General features: G+C 41.8%; 1 protein-coding gene across 3 annotated transcripts in view; it reads right to left on the bottom strand.

The window, feature by feature from the left end:
- The window catches only part of ATXN1 (ataxin 1), a 517,157-nt gene that overhangs the window by 219,645 nt on the left and 274,850 nt on the right, over window positions 1-22,662 (bottom strand). The gene's annotated exons all lie outside the window — the stretch shown is intronic.

Here is a 22,662-nt window from a genome sequence, read left to right as displayed (position 1 = left end):
TTGTACCCCTTTTGTACTTTTAGTGATTTAAAACAAATTAGTTAATTCTTTTAGTTAAAAGAAAGAAATGAGAAACAAATATGACAGGGATACCGAAATACGAAATGAACAAAATATGTGGTCTAATTCTGGACAGTTCTTTTGGTTATTTTTAACATAGGTATATTCAAGAAAGAAATCAATAACTTTTAAAAATCCCTTACAAGGGATCACCCAGGAGGCTGATTCAACTTTCGCAAAACAGATGCATTCAGCTATAAGCTTCCTATACACGGGCCTTAGGTAAGACTCCCACCTCCACCAACACACACCCCTCCAGAGTGGGCAGGGCTGCCTCCAAGACCACGTGTCTAATTCATTCTTCATAATTCACTTAAACCTGGCCTCTGCTGCAGCTGGAGATGTGCCAACTAGACAGGTTCGTTTAGATTTATCCTCAGGACACAAAGAAAAAGACCAAGTTTGCCTATTTCTACTCACTGAATTGTTAGGTCTCCCATTGGCCATCAGTTGAATTTAGAACAAAACAGCTGTAAAAACGTCCTGACAAACACTACAGTGAATTCCTCAGACATTCCCTTAAGTGCTTATTCTAAGGGGGGTGGAGGGGAGGAGGTGTAAGATGAAAGGGTGGAGACCCCGCTGCTCCGCCCAGCTACTCTCTGACTCTCCTTGGAAGGAGTCCTGGGTGCTCAGGCAGGATAGACCGGTCCGTGGGTAATGGGTCATCAAAAATACAGGATCCTGGATTCAAAACTTTTCATATTAACCCTCTCACAGAGATTACAGCATATCTGTGTATTTTTAACCTCATCTATCAAGCAGAACTTTTTGGATTCCCTTGAAGACGCACATCTATCATGGCAAGAGCTAGCAAGGCTTACTTTCCCCCACTTTATGACCTTCCTAAACCATTACAGCTGATTTTCCATTGTCCATGGGATAGGATGGAGGGCAGGGGTGGCTGAAATTCACAGGTAAGCCCCAACTTTAGCTTAGTCAAAAGTGCCAACATCCCCTTTCGTAGATTAGAAAATTAACACCTTTCATGGTCCCTTCTCTTGTGTCCACAGAGGAGAGAATGGGGTGATTAGTGAGGCTTGTACACAGCTTAGAGAAACTGCTGAAGAAATAAAATTGAAAGAATTTTGAGAAACATTCTACAAAACTCAGGCTTTCCAGCCAGCTGGGCTTCAGGGAAAATTCCTCTGAATCCTTGATGCCTTGGTTATCTAGCACATCGGTTATCTAGCACATCTAGCAGTACATCAGATACGAGAGACCAGATCCACTTGTAGGTCTAAGACTGCGGGTCGGCGGGGGCAACGCACAAAATTCAAGGGAAAAGGAGAGAGGTGGAGGAATCACGTCGGGGTCCCTTGAGATTTTCATAAAGCAAGAAGAATAAATGTTCCTCCACAGAAAGCAGGAGTCATGGTAAGTTCTGAAGAGAGAGGAAAGGTTTGGAACGGGTTCCACGGGAAGTGTGACAGCGCATCTGCTAGAGAAGCAGCCATGGGGACCCGTCCCAAACTGAAGAGCAAGGATTGACATCAGGACCAATACACTGGGTTTGGGGACCTCTGAGAAGCTGTGTAAGTGGCGGGGATCACCCAGGGTTGGTGTCTGGAAAGGACTGTGTGACACAACTATTGGGAAAGCACAGTGAAACTTACAAACCATGACACCTGGGCTGGGGATGGAGACAGTGAGCCTGAAGGCAGCTGAAACAATGAGGGCGACGGCGGGATTCAGCGGAAGGGAGGGGAAGCAGGGGGCCTGGAGGCTGTGACCAGAGAGGGGAATTGCAGAGCTGGAGGTTTCAAGGTTTAAAAAGGTCCAAAGGATATTGGTTCAAGTTGAGACACAGGTAGTAGGCGTGGCAGTGTTTGCAGGTGGCTGAATTGAAGGAGAGACCAAATCTCAAGATGAAGAGACTGAGCAACGGGAGGGCAGAGGGTTGAGTCAGGTTGACCTGACACCAGCCAGCACCGGGCTGCGATGATGCGCCCTCACTCAAACAAATGGGAATATTTCATCATCATTTTGTCAGGGGGAACACAAATGCTACTCCAGGTCCAAGGGCACATGATGAAGAGCCTTGAAACCATGTCCCTGACTTTTCACAACCAAATCAGAGAAAGGCTCATAAACAGAAGAGAATTCTCTGAGAGACAAGCAGGTACATGACCTGGGTTAACATTATCATGAGGGAGGCAACAGAGAGCAGTGCGATTAAGAGTATACAGATGTGGGGCTTCCCTGGTGGCGCAGTGGTTGAGAGTCCGCCTGCCGATGCAGTGGACACGGGTTTGTGCCCCGGTCTGGGAAGATCCCACATGCCGCAGAGCGGCTGGGCCCGTGAGCCATGGCCGCTGAGCCTGCGCGTCCGGAGCCTGTGCTCCTCAACGGGAGAGGCCACAACAGTGAGAGGCCCGAGTACCACAAAAAAAAAAAAAGAGTATATAGATGTGGATCCAAATCCCAGCTCCTCCAACTGCCAAGCTGGACACTTCAGGCTTTATGGAGCCTCTTTAAACCTTAGCCATCACATGTGTAAAGCAGAAACACTGCAACACATGCATGATGCTTAGAAGAGAGGCTGGTGACAGGGAACTATATTCAGTATCTTGTAATAAACTATAATGGAAAAGCATCTGAAAAATAATATATATGTACATATATATATGAATGTATAACTGAATTACTTTGCCGTACACTAGAAACTAACACAACGTTGTAAATCAACTACACTTCAATTTTAAAAAGTAGGTTCAATGGTTTGCAAGGCAGAAATAGAGACACAGATGTAGAGAACAAACGTATGGACACCAAGGGGGAAAAGCAGGGTGGGGGGTGATGGTGGGATGAATTGGGAGATTGGGATTGACATATACACACTAATATGTATAAAATAGATAACTAATAAGAACCTGCTGTATAAAAAAAATAACAAAATAAAATTCAAAAAAAAAGAGAAGGGTTTCCCTGGTGGCGCAGTGGTTAAGAATCCGCCTGCCAATGCAGGAGACATGGGTTCGAGCCCTGGTCTGGGAAGATCCCACGTGCCACGGGGCAACTAAGCCCATGCGCCCCAACTACTGAGCCTGTGCTCTAGAGCCCATGAGCCACAACTACTAAGCCTGCGTGCCACAACTACTGAAGCCCGCGCGCCTACAGCCTGTGCTCCGAAACAAGAGAAGCCACCGCAATGAGAAGCCCGCTCGCCGCAACTAGAGAAAGCCTGTGCGCAGCAACGAACACCCAACACAGCCAAAAATAAAATAAATTTATTTTTAAAAAAGAGAAAAAAGAAAAATAATAATAAAATAAAATATAAATAAAAAGTAGGTTCAGAAAAGAAGAGAGGCTAGTGGTCTGTGATTAGCAGACGTTAATTGATGTTCTTACTCTTACACAACTACGTACTCAAGGAAAATTATTTTTAAGAGAGATAGGTAAGAAAAGAGAAGAAACAGTAGTGAAGCAAACAAATGTATGAAAAGGAAAAAAAATCATTATCTTAATTCCTAACTGCTTAAAAGTAAGCTACCCAGAGAAATGAAAACATGTCCCCACAAAAGCTGGTTCAGGAATGTTCACAGCGGCATTATTCATCACAGCCAAAAAGCAGAAACAACTCAAGTGACCATCAACTCACGATTGGATAAACAAAACGTGGCCTCTCCATACAATGGAATATCATTATCATAACAAGCGCTGAGCACTGATAACAAGCTACAGTGTGGACAGACCTTGAAAACAATATGCTAAGTGAAAGGAGCCAGGCACAAAAGTCCACATATTGTACGATTCCATTTATATGAAATGTCTAGAACAGTCAAATCTATACATAAAGAAAACAGATTTGTGGTTGCCAGGAGCTGGCGGTGAAAGGTCAGAGGAAAATGGAATTCACTGCTAACGGATACAGGGTTCCTTTTGGGGGTGATGAAAATGTTCTAAAATTTACTGTGGTTAGAGAGTTGCACAATTCTCTGAATACAGTAAAAAGCAGTGTACAGTTTAAAAAGAAAAATGTTAGCTACGTGGTTCTGAATGCTTCCTGCTTCCCGTCTCCTGAATAAAGACTCTTCATCTTTCCTGGGTGAGAGGTCCTGATGGGCAGAGCATATGAAATGCACCATTCCAGCAGTTCCTTTACTTATAAATATCAGAAGATATTGATCCTCCTCCTGGAGACATTCTCAGGTAGGTGTCAGGGAGGTTCTTTCTCTTCTCCTTTCTCTCTGCTTCTTCCAATCTTGGCTACTGCATTCTGTTTCCCCAGGCGTACAGTGGGTAAAAATCAATATCTTCTTGATCTTTCACAGGCAAAAGCTTTAAGGTGGACAGGCCTTTTATACACAGTTTAAAGCTCCTGAAAAATACCGAGCGGGCGCTCTGAAGCATTGCTTTTTGGCTTCTCCACGCCACGAGGACAGAGTCCCTAAAAGCAGTGCTTCCTCCAAACTACTCCACTGAACAACCAACATCGTTTTCTTTGGGGAACAAACTCCAAGGAGAAAGTATTGAAAAACCATTCCCCACAGTGCATTTGATGTTTGATTTATCTGATAAACATGCCCATAATTACCTAAAAAGTAACCTCATAATACTATTGGTTCCAGGAAACCAAGCTTTTTCATAAACGTCCACAAGTGTTTTTAAGGGAATACTGATGTTAAAAAATCAGAAGACCAATTTATTCCTTTGCAACAATAACCATCACAACAATAATAATGATTATTATATATTTCCACATGACTCTGAGGGTCTCTGGGTAATGCTGGCTTTTGTCCACACACACAAAATGCCTTTATTATTTGAACAGTCCAGGAATCAAATATGGAAACACTGCTCAAGGAATTTCCATGTAAACCATTTTAAAACATAATGAAGTCTTTTTAAATGTTAGTCTCTTCATCTTTCGGCTTCAATGTTCAAGGCTGAATATACGAAACAAACGATAAAGCATCATGTTTTATAACAAGTTACTCTGGTCAGTGGTGTGCCAGCTATGAGGCATAACCTTCTACTGAGACAAGCACATTAGGAAACTGTAAAGTAGCCCACTGGGCCCAATTTCCACGAAGAGAGGTACCAACCCCATTAGGTGTATACAACCTACAAATGAATCCAAGAGCTATGGGAGCTGGTAAACTGCATGCATGACTCTAGATGGAGGGGAGCGGGGGGGTAGCGGGACGGGAGTGTCTAGGAAGCAAGAAAAAGGATTTTTCATGACATTGGAAATTAAGAGAAGTTTATATAAGATTTAAGTCGAATAACAAGAATAAATCTGTCATGTATCTCTAGGTATCTAGAAATCTGTAAACTGGAGCTGGGCATAAAACATAAATCCGTTCAACAATGATTTATAGTCTACACTTGGCATTTCATGGTTTTTTGTTTTGTTTTGTTTTGTTTTTGCGGTACGCGGGCCTCTCACTGTTGTGGCCTCTCCCGTTGCGGAGCACAGGCTCCGGACGCGCAGGCTCAGCAGCCATGGCTCACGGGCCCAGCCGCTCCGCGGCATGTGGGATCTTCCGGGACCGGGGCACGAACCCACGTCCCCTGCATCGGCAGGCGGACTCTCAACCACTGCGCCACCAGGGAAGCCCGGCATTTCATGTTTTTGCATCTAAATGTTAAGAAGTACAGCACCCTATTCTGCTTTTGCTTGGGTAAGGTTGAAAAATTCAGATGGTATCATGTTTCTCATGGGGTCTTAAAAAGGCAGCTTCAAGAGTTCCCCCTTAATTAATGATTTCTGTTGGCATTTTAGATCTCTTGAATTCCCCTAAACATCCTCTTGCAATATTGGAATAACTTCTAGCTACTCTTGTAACATTAACAGCAGTGTACTTATGGGAAAATATATATGTCTTTTATATGTTTTGACAGCCAATGCTCAGTAAAAACCTCAGAGTATTTGATTGTAATGCCTCACTTTTATAGAGTATTCTACCGTTCATAAAGGGCTTCTTTGTACGAAGCCACAGCTTTGCCGTTCAATTTCTATAAAATATTTTCAAAAGTATTAGTCAATTAATGAACATTTAACATAAAGGTGATCCGGAATCTATGAGGACAGCTCAGGGGAAAGGGACTGCAACCTGGAGACGGCAGAAAAATCGTGACATCAAAATTATTCTCATAGTTTTGACAGTAAAGAAAAACCATCAGGAGACACGACAAACTTAAAACCAAAAGGAAATGTTTCTTGCATGGGCTGCAGTACGGTTTTAAACAGAAGGGAAAGATGATTACACATGCCTGCTATTCACTAAATATTAACTACACTAGAATCAAAATCTGAGCCTGAAAGTACAAGTCAGAATAACAGCTGAAACAGTTTCTTAACATGGCAGGCGTGCATGCATGTTCAAGGCAGGGAACAATGTATTCTTTTTAATATGGAAGCACTTCACCCTGACAATCTAACTATGACAAGCTTACACAGTCCTCAGCATTCTACCTCTGAACAGAACAACATCAGTAACATTCACGATCATATTCTGTCAGCTGCTCTGCTAACAGCAGAAATTTCTACTTGTATATGGATAGTAAGTTCCCCAAGAAGGGGCATGTCTAAGACCAGGGTTCCATCTGTTTGCTTAACAATACAATGCTAGCAAGAATATTTCTGTGCACACATTACACGTACATACGGATTAGAAATAAACAAGGTTTGTAATCGGCAAATGGGCTCCGTGGAGCAAATAACTGATTCATCACATATTTGTAAAAGCAAATATAAAATCCATGAATTATGTCTCTGTGCTGACAAACTAAAAACTGCTTAGAACTTTTACGTTAACAGGGCATTCTGCTGTGATCAGTTGGGTTTTTCCCTTTATGTGTGAAACACACACAAAAGAGAATTACAAACTTCACAGTTCTCTAACCTTTACAAACCAACACAGTAATTATATTGCAAGGTATCTGACAGCCCAGCGTAATATGAGAAGAGAATTCCTTTTTTCCCCACTTCCTTTAAATAGCTCTCAATTTTTCTACAATTTAAAGACTGCCTGAGCAAAAGATTTTCATAGCTATGAAGCCTACTAAAGATAAATTGAGAGATAAAATAAAATCACTATTCCAAGTCACAGAATATTTGAGGCTCCTCCAAAGGAAATGTTTCTCAACACATAAAGACAGTATTAAATTTTAAGAGTGAGGCTATTATCAAAATGAAGGCACAGAAAAGTAAACACAAGTTAACTTGACAAGCCCATACTGGTAAAGCGCAGATAAATGTTATCTCTGGGTTATACGCCTAGTACAGGCAGTCCTCAACTTATAAATGAGCTACGTACAGAAAGTTCATTTGTAAGTCAGTTGTTTGGAACTCCAAACTCATTTTCTCAGAGAAATGATGTTATAAATAAGGCTTGATCTTATAGGAAGGCAAACAAGAGCTATTAAGTCCATAATGTAGACAAATTCTAGTACTGACAGCTCTCAAGCAAGCTGCCTCTATGCTAAGCACAGAACAACAGGTACCTGAATCAGGAGGAGGTGAGGGAGAAGAGGGTTTCTTCTTCCTTACCTGGAACTTCTAAGTTCTTTCTGGCATCTGCCTGCCTTTCTTTATGTGCTCCCCACACACACACCCACCTTCTGTCTAAATGCTTCACCTGAGGCCATGTAATAGAGCATGAAAATGATTTTATATAGGAAACCCTCAACCCCTCTACCCAAACTCCCCTTCTTCCGTCCAGCCATCTGACAATCAAAGGCCAATAAATAGTTCAGTTCAATCAACACTTGTTTTCAGAGTTTTCATGGGAGATATAATCTTGGGCGAGCAGAGTGGGGAAAACCACCACACTCTGAGAATAGAACACAGACAGTGAGCCATCTGGAAGGACTGGGGTAATTTCAGGAATTCCTTTGCTACTTAGTAATGTTAACTAACAGGAAGAGGACCCAGCTCCTGGGACGTGCAGATGAAAAAACTCAAGTAGAAGTAGGTTCCTGACCAATAGGCACAAATAAAAGCCTGGGACGGCGGTGGAGGTGCCGTCTCCTAGGAGCAGCATGTACAAAGGTCCTTGCCTTTCCTTGTGAAGCCAAACGACTGCTTGCTCTTCTTCCCATTGAAGCTAACATCAGGGAATGCACATGTTCAGATCAAGAGGGTCTGAAGGATGCAGAGTCCTGATACATCGACTCAGTGGGATCCTGATTTTCCAAGGATGGAGGTACTGTGATATCCTGCAAATAACTGGGTACTCACCCACGTACACATCCAGGGTGCAGGTGGGATGGAGGAAGAGGATGACACCCGGCTCGGGAAGGTATCCAGTTGAAGCAGAGGCTGGTTTGTGTTTCAACAAACCAACTTCCCTGACATACAGGTTGACATTTCCCAGCTTTACCTGCAATTAGGTATGTCCGTGGGACTAAATTCTGGTCCAGGGAACGTGAAAGAGAACGATGTGCGCCACGTCCACTAACAAACCTCCAATGAAAACATTCACTCTCTCTCTTTCCCCCCAGCTGCTGGCCAAATTGCCGCAAAAGATCGTGAAGTTCTCCCAGTGACCCTAGGGAACAGCTGAGCCGTGAGATGGAAGGACTCTGGGTCTGGGAATCACCACCATGTGGAGACCTCCACCCCCAACTGTGGAACCCAAGTTAACTATAACATGATTGAAAAAGAAACTTCTATTGTGTTCCTCCCTGAGGGTTGGGTTGTTTTTTTACTGTGACATCCTTGCCCTCTGCACCATCACCTTTTTGTTGCATCTCAGGAAAAGCCCTCTATGTTCACCTACCCTGAATAATCCATTAAGCTGGTCTGTCTCCAAACTAAATGGCCTCACCCCGCTGAGATTTTATTATGCTTCTAGTTTTTCTAGTTTTCCTTCTTCCTTCGCTGTGGTCTATATATTTAACACTAGAGAGCCTTCTTACTCCTTGGAGAACTGGGTAAGTAAACTTGTTAAATCATTCACCTTCATTTCAGTGTCCTTCTAAGCCAACCCTGAGATACTCAGAGCCCCACCTACAGGGTCAAGTACAGGATTTGGGGTCTTCCATTTTTCTCTTTGCTGAGGCGGCTTTTTCCTATTATTTCCTGATCTCATAAGTAGATTAGGGTCGCGGAAGTATGTCTGCTGGATAAGAAAACTAGGATTGTATCATATTTATGACAAAATTCACAGAAGTGACATCACTTGAATTTTGTTAAAAGCAGCTTGATCACTTCATCCTCTTATATATTCATTCATTCAGTTTACTTTTAATGGGAAAGGGGAGAAAAAAGGCTAAAGAAGGAAAGATGAGAGTGAAGAAGGGAAAGAATCTATAAACATCCTCCCCCTCTTGCTCTGTAAATGTCCCCCGTATTTCATTATTGGCTGTTATAAGGTACAGTAAAACTCTAATATAAATTTAAACAGATTCTGTCTAATCCTAAAACTTGCCTTTCTATCCTTACTCCCTCCAGCAGCAACCTTCTGGCACTTTCCACCCTCATCTCTTTGTTGCATCTCTGAAAGGCCCACGAGGTTGAATGGTCATGCGCTTCCCACGTGGCGTCTTAAGAAATAATGAATTAACCTGTTTGATGTGTGTGCACCACCTCTTTGACAAAGGATGACCTGATGGATTTCCCAATCCTTATGGAACTCGCCTGAGGGTTACAGAGCAGAGATTCCATCTGCCATTACCTTGCAACTTTTTTGAGAGTAAGTTCAAAATGGTGCTCCGAGGTCAGCATATGACTTCCACTTCTGCTGCCAAAAGAAAACGAGTCACTCACTGTGGTAAATGCACTCAAAAGCTTCAGGCGCTCTGAGAAGGGAAGAAAAGTGACTGGCCTCTATGGGGCTATGGAAAGACCCACTGGACAAAGTAAGTATTTTTCTATGGAATCTTTACATAGAACCATTGACTACGATTACAATGTTTTTAAAGATTTTTTTTGATGTGGACCATTTTTAAAGTCTTTATTGAATTTGTTACAATACTGCTTCTGTTTTATGTTTTGGTTTTTTTCTCTTTTCTTTTTTTTTTTTTTTTTTTTGGCTGCGAGGCATGTGGGATCCTAGCTCCCCGACCAGGGGTCGAATCCACACCCCCTGCATTGGAAGGCGAAGTCTTAACCACTGGACCGCCAGGGAAGTCTCTACAATTACAATTTTGAAATAAGTTCCCTACGAAAAAATCCTGAAGTCAATACATTAGCTAAAAAGGACATAAAAAGCTTCTTTATCCTGCCACTTTGAACATATGTGCCTCCACAGCAGGCCCACAAAGGGGGCCCCGTAGTCACTTTCCAGAGTGTTCTGCCATTGCCAAAGTCCACTCTACAAAAGATGTCATTTCTTTTTACATTCTCCACAAAACATCTATTCATATTATGAAACACACTGCCATTTAAACCATGTTTTAAACCCACCGTAGGCAAACTCACATTCCATGGAGAGTTCTCATTGTTAAAAAGGTATTTGAAAATTAAGTTTACGTGCTGTAAAAGTGATACTCAATTCTGGGCTTGAATCAGAACCACAATTTTATGTTTTTTCAAGAATATCAAGCAACTTCCATTTATAGTTAATCATAAAAGAGGTTAACCTTCTCTTCAGTTGCCTATTGTCAATAAAGTATATATTTAGCCTAATCCCTGATTGCTATCAAAGAAGGTTATGTTAGAAACATAACTTGAAATGTTGACTAAGAGAGGAATGGAAACCTTCAGAGACCTTCCTTTAAGACACAAATCTGATGACTGCCAGCCATGATCAAATGTGTAAGTCCAAGTATGCACAAGGGAAAGACACCGCCGATTGTGCCCCCACCCTGATGTTACCCAAGCCCCAAGACTAACTCCCGACTGTAGGGGTAACAGGTCACAACTGCTGATTTGGAGGGCACCAGCTTGCTGCAGAGATAGAAAAATAGTGTCATCTTTGAGCTATCTGTGGACATGTGTGTAATAACCGAGGAAAATAAGGAAATGAACGCTACCGAAACTCTTTCCTAAATTACACAGGTTGAGGGACAAGCCCGAGAAGAGAAGAATGACGTGACTAAACCCAACCAGAAGAGCATTCAATATGAGCCCACTCATTATAGCAACAAGTGAAAAAGACACAGAGCCTGAAGATAAGGAGCTTCAATTAAGCACACAAGCCGCCCTTTTCTATTTCTTCTTCCATAAAGTTCATTGTGCTTTTATGGTATTTTAGCTTTTATGTCTGGGACCCCTGGGACCCAGGGACCTCTACCTTGGCGCAGTTAAAGGAGTATGTGTGGGCTTTTCCTCAATAAAATGGTGATTTGATAGAGAGGTTTTCTGTGAATTGAGTCTGAACAGTAGGCTTGACATCTTTATCAAGCAGAGAGAAATGCCAACTTGAAAAATACCTCTGTTCATGGCTGCTATTAAAAAATAGAATAATCCTCTCCCTTCTTTTTACTTGGAAGACAGGGACCGCTTCGCTGGGTCTGCCCTGGTAACGTATAAATTCATTCAGTCCAGCTCAAGCCATGGACCTTCCTGCTCCAAGTCTCATTGTAGGCAGACATTGTGTTTATACCCTATTTACCCCTCCTTCTTCACCTAGAATACATAATTCTCCAATGCAGGCACTCAAATATCTGCAGAATGAAGGACTTCAGTTACTGACATCAGCACCACCTGTCTGTAAGCTTGACCCAGGGATTTTCATCGACGACTCCCCCTCCATTCCCATATTCATCAATCACTACATTCTATGATTCTACCTCCTCAAAGGTTTTTGGATATGTTGCTTGCTCTTCCTTTTCTGACCCCCCATCCTTCCCAACCTAGGCCTCAAATGAATAGGCTCTCATTACCTACTTCTAACTCTTAACCCTCCGACCTCCATCTTTCCCAACTCCAGCCACCCTGGATATCCTGTCACCAACTGCATATATATATATATATATATATGCGTTCGTTGCACGATATATATATATCGTGTCACTGAGTCATTTCCTTGAACAAGAACTTGCAACTCTGCATCACCTGCCCTATTAACTTCAAACTCCTCTGCCAGGTCTTAATGATCCTCCCATCTTCCCCAAAGCTGCCCAACTTTCTTTCACACTGATCTCCAGCAAAAATACACACATCACTCAGCCACACAGGTCACCTGCATCCCTCCCTCGTGCCTTTGTCCCTGCTGTCCCTGCAGCCAGAACAACTTCTCAGTGTGCCCCACCCATCATATCTAGCCCTCCTTTCAAGGTGCCAATCAGGTTTTCCTTCTCGAATGAAACTCTTCCTGGCCACTTCAGTCCCCAGCCGCCTCTCCTTCCCCTCAATACCCACTCAGCCCAGAGCTGGCCCCTCCATCACAAGTTCTTAGCTGTACACTGTCATGTATGGCTCTGTACTTCCTTCTCGTGGATTGGCATTGCACCCTTCAGCAAGATTTTCATAAAGATAATTTTTGATTTACAGAGAGCTGCAAAAGCAGGAGTGTTCCTTTGTACCCTTCATCCAGCTTCCCCGTAAGTCAACATCTTACATAACTGAAGAACAACGATCAAAACTAGAAAATTAACCTTGGTCAGTACTGCTAACTAAACTATAGAATGTACTAGGATGTCACCAGTTTTTCCACTAATGTCTTCCTCTGTTTCAGGATCCAATCTCGGATTTCACCTTGCATTTAGTTGCCATGTCTCTTTCATCTCTTCCAATCTGTGGCCATTCCTCAATCCTTCCTGATCTTTAAAGAACGCTGACATTTTTGAAAAGTAGGTGTCTGATTCATTGATTGATCGAGTCATTCATTAAACAACTGATGTTTAGGGCCTTGTCCTGGGTGCTAGACTGACAACAAATAAAACAGTTCCTTGGGCTTCCCTGGTGGCGCAGTGGTTGGGAGTCCGCCTGCCGATGCGGGGGACACGGGTTCGTGCCCCGGTCTGGGAGGATCCCACATGCCGCGGAGCGGCTGGGCCCGTGAGCCATGGCCGCTGAGCCTGCACGTCTGTAGCCTGTGCTCTGCGGCAGGAGAGGCCACGGCAGTGACAGGCCCGTGTACCACACACACACACACAAAAAACAGTTCCTTTTTTCAATATGTTAACAGCCTAGTTAATAGAAATTCATGTGAGTGTCTAGACGTCCTTGATAGAAGTATGTGGAGAGCACACGTATGCTCCCGTTTTCAAAAGTTCACTTCGTGGCACTTTGCTTTTACAAAAGACCTACACCAGCACCTATTTTTGCTAATGGAAAGAAATCTGAAGAGGATTTTGGCTTTTATGAAAACAGGTGAAAAGGGGAAATGGTTTTAGCACTGGTTTTGCAGCAGCCGTTACAGTGGCAGCGCACACCCCCAGCAGAAAAGTAGCACCACCAAGCTCCTTCCTGGAACTACAGTAAGCATCTCAGCATCAAGACACCACAGGCTTGAACTGTGTCTGTGAGCATCTGGGCTTTATCTCCATTTGTTTTGTGCAGCCGTTAGCAAGATGTGTCCTAAAGTCATTGCTTCTTCGCTTTAAGCCATTTCGGCTTACGAAAGGTTTCACAGGAACACTCTACTTTCGGATAGCAGGGAAACCTGTACGGTGATGGGTCAAATGGCAACACTGTAAATTCTACCTGGAGAAGAAAACGTAGGGTGACAGGCAGGCAGGAAAGACCTTCTTAAGAAAAACAGCATTTTGTTTCCCTTTTTATTCCACTGTTCACTCTATAAAAATAGTGGGCATATAAAATATCTAGAGACAATACTATCATACAGTTAGCGGGTACACTCTGCCTCTCCATCTTCTAAACTATAATTCCTAAAATCCAACACCTCAAGGGCACACTTTTTAGGAAGATTTAATGTAGTAAACATAGACTCTTTATATAGTGACTATGTGCTTTACTAGAAAATTTGCAAACGGTTTAGGTAAAAAAAAAATCTGAGAGGCCATTTGTCTTAATCCAGTTTTCAAATCCAATTTCATAGTTTTTATTCCTTCACAGGGAATAATGAAGAGCAAATGAGAAGCATCATCAATCAAAGATGGACTCCCTAAGTTTCTTGACTTAATTCAATTTTCTTGTACTGCTCCTACTGTATTTTGCAAACAAAGCTGTTCTTTTCTACATGTGATAGTTCAGCCCTGCAAACACCCTCAGAAATAACAAACAAACAATCGGGCACATTTTCTGCCACAAATTTCACTCTGCAATATTCTTTATCCGAAGCATTTTGAATTCCAAGCAAGCAGAGACACGTCTGTATCGCAAGACCTGCACACAATAGAGAATGTGTATTTTTAGACCCTTATTGACACTTAAATCTGTTAATATTTAACTCCTACTACTGTTCTAAAGGAGGAATAAGCAAACTCTCCTGCACACACAATGTTACATCAAGCACTTTAATTCTAACAGTAAATGCTGCCGAAAGGAATTCTACTTTCACTATTTCATATCACCCTTTCTAATTAACGTCAATGTGTCTTTTCCATGGGAGGGTACATACAACACATGCACATATGTGCTATATCTGTGGATATCCACACAAATGCACACATATTCATAAGTGCAACATGCAAATACACTCATATGCATACGGACTGGCCCCCATGTTAGTATCCACTTATAAATAGAGCTTGTTGCAGTCCCCGACTTGCATGGGAATACACACAAACAGCATCTAATCCAGTTGATTTCCTTTCATTAACTTTTGTAGGAGATTAAGATAAAATACTACAAAAAAAAAAAAAAAAAAGCCAAGTAGACACTTCATGGAGTCTGTGATTAAGAAACACAGAAGCTAGGGGCTTCCCTGGTGGCGCAATGGTTGGGAGTCCGCCTGCCGATGCAGGGGACGCGGGTTCGTGCCCCGGTCCGGGAAGATCCCACATGCCGCGGAGCGGCTGGGCCCGTGAGCCATGGCCGCTGAGCCTGCGCGTCCAGAGCCTGCGCTCCGCAATGGGAGAGGCCACAGCAGTGAGAGGCCCGCGTACCGCAAAAAAAAAAAAAAAAGAAACACAGAAGCTAATGAGACAGATGGGCTGCTGCATAAAGAGAATTTCACCACACCAGCCCACACTTTGCAGAGATTTACTGTGCTTCACCTTTTCTGTTGCAAAGTCTTCATCATTTAGCATCTTACTTATTTGACTCTTGTCCCTTGCACAGACCCCCTCCTATTTCTGCCTAAACCTTCTGAAATGAGGATTATTAGATAAAACAAGACAACATTCTTTTTTTAATCTGTTATTCAAGGTTTACTCAGAAGCAATATTTACTATAAAATCATGGGGTTTCTAGCTCAACAGATAGTCGACAACTCTGTTAACAGACAGAGCTGGCTGGAAAATTTTTAGAAAAATCCCATAAACATAGAAGAATTTCCGGGCCAGAAAAGCGAGGAGCTGAAAAAAAAATTCACGTATATTTTAAAATTATTCACAATAGATTTTTCCTCTATGTGACCGGTCCTCTAGGTTATCCTCAAACACACAGGCGATCACTGTCCTAAGAACTTCTCCATAAAAACGGTGCATATTTACAGAAATAACGTATGTGGAGGGCCTTACAATTCACCACACACTTTTTATGCATTCCTACACTTGATCCTCACAGCACCCCTGTTAGATATAATTATCTCTATTTTACAGATTTAGAAAAAAAAACCCTCAGATTTTAAGTGATTTCCCCAAGGTTACAAAGCAAATAAATTGTACAACTGAAACTCAAAACCAGAATCTGTTACCAAATCTCTTTTTTTTCCACAACATGAATTTAATTTTCCTTAAATTCATTTTGGTTCTATTTTATAATAGTAGACTATACGAACTCTGCTCCTCACCTAAAGATTTTATATGCTTCTAAATGAAACTACATATTTTTAAGTTTTCCCTCTATATATTTTTTAAATTCTCTCTTTTCTGGTTAAATTGAAATGCCCTGGTTCCTTTAGTATCTGCTTCCATTATTCCCTGGAATCTCCCTTTTGAGAGATCTGCTGTCCTATTATCTGATGATCTATTTCTGTGTTGATAACTCTTCCGTCTGAGCTTTTTTAAAAAATTGTTGTTGTGCACATTGCTTAGTATTTTTCAATTTTATCCACTACAACGTCCGTGATCTTGCTCTAATATTAATCACAGTGCTAACTTCCACTCTAGAAAACTTAAAGAATTCTCCATTTTTATTCAACTGCATTCGTCTACCAGGTACATTTCTTGAATCTTCCTCCCCAGTCACTGTTATTGCCAAGATCTTTGAATTAAACAGTAGGGTTGTCCTTTCTTTTTTTGGGGGGAAGGGGTTGTCCTTTCTTATCTGCAAGTTCATCCTGCCTGAGCCATTTAAAAAAGGTGCTTTAACGTAACAACTTCTCAGTGTAGTATATTCTGATGTCATAAATACGACACCATGATATCATCCTATGCAGGGGGCAGAAGGAGGACGTGGCTCTGAAAGACAGATCTAGTCATGTGCCAACACAGCCTGATAATTAGATCACTGGGAAAAGAGAGAGAAAACGCACAAGATTAGAGCCAGATGGGCTATCAGACAAGCCCCCTCTCTGGTGTGTGTAGGAGATTGCTGACTGTGGGCACCATCAAGCTTCAGGAGCCGAAGTCCACATCGTCTAACCCGCAGAGATAATCCAACTTTAGGGCATGCCATCCTCCCTTCCTGTTGCCCAGCTCTGCTTTCCCAGCTCTTTTAATTGGATTATTTTGGAATCTGCTATTTCTGTCTCACTCCTTTCCCCAAACTGTCGTATAAGTACTGCAGCTTGACTATTACACAGCTGCCAAACTTCACTCCAGAGATGGCTGTATTTCAGTGGCAAGTGAAGTGATGCTCTCTCTGTGCCACGTGAATACTAGCTTAAGAGCTTCAGCACCTGGAGGGGGTTGCCTTGGTGCAGGAAAGAAGTGTTTTGTTTTGTTTTATCATCATCACTTGAGGGGCAGGTCATTAGCTCCACCTGAACACGAAGGAGGAAACAAACCAAAAAACACTCCACATATATACACAAATGCATGGAGAGAATAGAAACGGTGGCTGGGACTTTTCATGGGTTCTTTTCTATGGGGACTTCAAAGCCTTAAAACATCAAGGATGGGGCTTCCCTGGTGGCGCAGGGGTTGAGAGTCCGCCTGCCGATGCAGGGGACGCGGGTTCGTACCCCGGTCTGGGAAGATCCCACATGCTGTGGAGCGGCTAGGCCCGTGAGCCATGGCCGCTGAGCCTGCACGTCCGGAGCCTGTGCTCCACAACGGGAGAGGCCACAACAGTGGGAGGCCCACGTACCGCAAAAAAAAAAAAAAAAAAAAATCAAGGACGTAAGATGATGATGTCTTTCAGAAGCAGAAGAAGCCTCAGAGAGTAGTCCGCTCATGTTACAGATATAAAACTTGGAGGCACAAAGTGAGTACCTTGTTCAAAGCTCTCCCCTGATCCCCAGACCCAGGGAGGTCCACTTGAACTTGGGTTCAGCCATGGACGCACTCAGAGGGTCACATCTCCACCAGTGGAACCAAACACAAACCCAGCTTCTAAAGCATATGATATCAGTACTTCATTTCTTGTTTTGTTTGGTTATATTGATTTATTTTTGATACTCAAGAAAAATCTCTACCAGAAAAAACAGAGTGTGAAGTAGCAGGGAGAAACAACAAAGCAGAATTAGTAGTAGCAGATGCTTCAACCATGTGCCAGGCCAGGAAATGTTCTAAAAGTTGATTATGTATGTAATCTTCACAGTGACCTGTTGTCCTCACTTTCAAGAAAAGAAAAATGAAAGATACAGAAGAAAGAATACTTCCAAAGAGAAAACAGGAGGCAGAGTAAATTGCCAAGTCATAGAAATGACCTTCCCAAATTTTACTCAAAACACTTAGTGAAAATCTAAATAAATATCAATGATATACTTCTCATTTAATCTAAAGACATAATCCTTGATACTGCTTGGCATCTAGAGGCATGCATCTTTTGTTTCTTGATAGCTCAAACAGAAGAGTATACTACTCCCACGAATTTCTATATACTGTTTCTAAATCTTACAGTGATAATGGTTCTTTCAATAATCAATGAACAATCAATGACTCGCTATCTGAACCCTAGTGAAATGAAAGGCACTAATGATATCTGAGGGGGTCCTGAGTTGGGGGAAAAGGGGACTAAATGATCTTCACGTTCCCTTCAACCTCTAAATACTATAACACCAACGGCTATAATAGGTAATATTCTAGAATTTAGAAAACATACTCAAATACTTCATCTCATTTGATAAACTCTAAGAGAAAAAAAGAGTAATTTAAAAAGTACCACAGAATACTGACACTTTGATATTTCTACTTCTAGTCATCACTCACACTTTGAAGAGTACAGTTTGCCAACACTGAGAGCAGCATTAGTGTATTAGGAGGGAGGAGATCTCTGCAGCATTATGCTTCAGCACCCCAACATGGAAAAGGAAAACTAAATAAATAAAACAGTAGGCTTCGGTATCAACCATTTTCTCATGTGTTTTACTGTCAGATGACAAAATATTCTACCTCATTTCATGAAAGGTAAGAGACCTATGGGAATGTTTGCACACTGACACAGTAAATTATATTATTTATAAGATTTTTCAAAGAATAAAATGCTTTATACAGAAGTCTGGTAAATTATTTTAGACACTCGAATACACTCCAAAACAGTTTTGAAAAGCTATGCCTACATATAAAACACTATGTACCCTGGAGTCTTTGTCTCTACGTTTTTCATTTTGCCATGAAAAACATCATTAAAGTGTCTCAAAATAATACCTTCCCCCAAACTAGCTATGAGTTATGCAGACTACCTCCAGACTGAAGGAACTAGAGTGGAAAAGAGAAGAACATATTTATGCTAAAAGATGATTTTGGAGAAGATCTCTATTTTAAAGATTTAATGAATACCAGTAGGGTTTTCTTAACCTTGGAAATGTACATTGCAAATCCCAGTGTGTGTGTTGGGGGCTTGGGTGGAATGGGTTGGGAGTGGGATGGGCAACTAAACTAAACGAACTGGGCTTCTCAAAGAAAGGAAAAGTATTTGAGTAAAATATATGGTAGAAGTTTGAGCCCCAGAATAAAGCAGTTGACTAGGGAGCAATAATACAGAAGAAAAGGGTCCCTCAATGATAGTAAAGCCAAAGCCAAAAATGTAGCCTTTCCCAAACCCATGTTGAAGGTCAAAGGAGATAAAATAAATCTCTAAGTGGATTTTATGATTTAAGAGACCACTAAAAGCAACCAGGAGTGGAGGGAGGAAGGTAAGAAGAACCACAATCCCACAAACAAGCGGAGTGGAAGGGTACCAAAATACTAAAGAGGCCAAGAGGTGACAACTGGAGATACTATTTCGATCCAGAAGTTAAATCTGTTTAAAGTTAACTAAAGTTAACTGTGGTTGCCCACAGAAGGGAAAATTGATCCTAGAACTAATCTCGCTCTCTAACGTGAAGGATGGTGGATAAGGTAAGAATAGGGATGTCATGAGTCAAAGTTAGAGTAAGGTCAATGTGTTCTGGTGAAGCCACCACCTCAGTTCTTCTTTTGTGTGTGGTTGAAAAAAGAAAGTACCACCCTATATACCATGAGCCATCCACTCTCCTGTCTCACATGTTTATACAGTCATAGAATAAAACACCCATTTCACAATCTGTTAACAGACAGATTATCGATAGCAAGCTTTATTTCTATCACCTAAATTGAGATATCGGGGGCTGCATGATTTTTATGGGCTCCGACAATCGTGCATCCAAGACAAGTTTCACACTTGTCTTCTCTCGGCACCTTCTTCACGTCCCAATCTGGTCCTGCTTTCAGTGACCACAACCTCACTGCTAGCCCCTCTCCTCTAGTTCTTTCTGCCTGCACCTTCCGGATCAACAGGTCTTTTTCTCCACTGGTTTCTCCACTCTCTCATTTCAGATGCACTCTAGACCTCCTTTTAGAATGGTCCAGATCGTCTCCCCTGTTCACCCAAACCAGGTTCTGATGCTGCCGCCGGTATCTGCCTTAGAAACGAAAGCTCCATCAGGGCAGGCCCTTGTCCACCTTGTCCCATCCCGTATCTCCAGTGTTTAGAACTGTGTGAGTACATCGTGGCCCCCAAAGAGGTATTTTCTGAATGAATAAATGAGGGATGAATGACTAAATGAGATCAGAATTTACAGACATCATCTCGGTTTCTTCCAATTCAAAATCTGTGCTCTCACTCTGTCCTGGCAAAGCCCAAAGGCACCCCAAAGGTCCTATGGGACTCTCTGAATTGAGTTCTCAAGAATGATTTGGCCTGGTCTTGCAGAGAACTTTCCCACATGATTGCAACAATGGTCTGGTTATGGAGACAACCCAAAAGTGCTGTGAAATGTGGTTAAATATTCCCCACTCTTCTGCCTCCCTAAAGAAATTTCATCCTGGTAAGCCCCTACTAATCAACGTGTCTGCATATCTGCACACCAGCATGCACAGCTAGAGAATCCTTTCTTCCTCTCTGTTTGAGTCCCTATTGATTCTGTAGTTGGGGAGGAATCAAAGTGCTATCCAAATACCAAACATCCCATATGGCGCTGTTACCACCGCCCTTACTACGGAGATGCTCGGCCTTCCTACCTAAGCTCGCAGGAGTCTGGCAGAACACGATGCACTCTTTTGCTGACCTATCTTTGCTGACACATTCATTGTCCTCTCTCCCTTTGTGAACTTATTAATTTTGTTGAAATAACATATGTACGTGCATAAGCCCAAGTTTCATTTTCTTATGCGTCCTCGTAATCATTACGAGGAGAATAATTTATGGTCCACTAAAGAGGAATTCTTAAGCTAAACTGTCTTAATTGGGAATTCAGATGTTCCTTTTTTACTGAAAAGTACAGAGCTGTTCAAATTAGACTGGAACTTTGGGCCAAAATAAATGTACATACACAAGACTTGCAGAGTCTCCGGTGAAAAGCATTAGCTGAAGCCAGACAAGTCGCCGTGGGTTTGTCTCCTTGATGCCAAATCACGCTCTGACTTTTTCCTTCTACATTGCAGCAACCTTATGATGTGGTTCAAGGGTTGAGGGACTCGCCCTTGTGAAAGGAAGCTTATTTAGTAATGGGAGAACAAGATGAGCCTAGCAGGGCAGCTCATGTGTGGAGCTGGACCGTTAGCGATTCAGTGCAGCTCCAAGGGGCCAGGAAGCTGGCCTTATCCAAGGTCCTTGCTGTATCTCAGGAGTCAGGCAGCCGGGGGTGGGGATGAGGCTCTGTTCTCACATAAGGGCTGCTCCAAGGGACCCACTGGTCAGTGTCATAGACAGTTTTGACTTCATAGCTCTGTGGTGAATGGGTCTCTGACTTGCAGACTTCAGTCAGCCAGTTTCTCCAGAACTGGGATTACTCCATTAATTCTAATAAAAGCCATTCAGAAATATATTATACCTTTTTTGGATCCCAGAGGAGGATGAAACAAAGGAGGAAGAAGGGAAAAAACAGTTTTACAAGAATGGGATTGTACCATGGTTAGTGTCATACTTTGCTTTTTTTACTTTGATCGTGACCATCTTCTCATAGCATTAAATACTCTTTTGGAATAGGACTTTTAAATGATCTCACATATAGTTCCTTGTAAAAACACCCTGTGAGATGGGTACTAGTATTATCTAAATTTTATAAACTTAGACTTTGAGCTGTATAGTAACTTGCCCAAGGTCATACTTCAAGAAAAGAGCAGAGCTGGAGTTTGAGCCGAGGCAGTCTGGAACCTGCTGTCTTATCGACTGTGATCCACAGCCCCTGAATCATACGGTACGACCATAATTATATTTCATCCTACTCCCAATGTTCGATGGGTATATGTGTATGTATACAGACACACACGTGTATATAGTGTTATACATACACACACACATATACACATACCTGCATACGTACATATATATATACACACACATACATGTATATTAACTTCAGATCCATGTTTAATGATGGCTGCTTTTTATTAAATACCTTTTCATTCTTATTAAATAATAAAAAATTATGTTTTCCATTGAAAAAGTATGTGATCTCATGGTTGTCTAGGACCCCATGCTTCTTGATTTAGTATTATTTCTCAAATGTTAACTATTGGTAAGTTTCAAGCATGCTACTGTCCACAGAAGAAAGGTTCTTCAAAATAGTATTATTTAAAATAAATGCCCCCTCCCTCACAACCACCACACCCAAAAAAGGGACACATAGAGGCACCATTTCTCAGAATCAACTGGCAAAGACTCTTTGTTTTCAAAATTCTCAGCACTGGCAAAACTATATGGAAGTAGGTCTCTCATATACTGCGCCTCTGGAAATATAAACTGGTCTGACTTTATGGGAAAGTAATTTGGCAACAAGTCTTTGTTGTAATTTGTAATTTGGCAAGAGTCTTAAAACTTGAAAACTCTTAAATTTAGCAATTTACTGCTAAGGAAGTATCCCAAGGAAACCATTAATAATGGCAACTAACATGAAGCCATAAGAACATTCTTGGTAGCATAAAAGCAAAAAAAAAAAAAAAAAAAATTAGAAACATCTTAAATGTCCAACTAGAGAAGATCAATTAAATGTATTTTAGGATATGTATTCAGTGGTATGCTATATATTTGTAGATAAATAACTTGTAATGAAAAGATGTTCATTATTGCAT

Source organism: Globicephala melas, chromosome 11 (genome assembly GCF_963455315.2).
Source record: "Globicephala melas chromosome 11, mGloMel1.2, whole genome shotgun sequence".
NCBI classification, from domain to species: Eukaryota; Metazoa; Chordata; class Mammalia; order Artiodactyla; family Delphinidae; genus Globicephala; species Globicephala melas.
The sequence above is the reverse complement of the archived record's forward strand: the minus strand, read 5'-3'. Positions and strand labels throughout refer to the sequence as shown.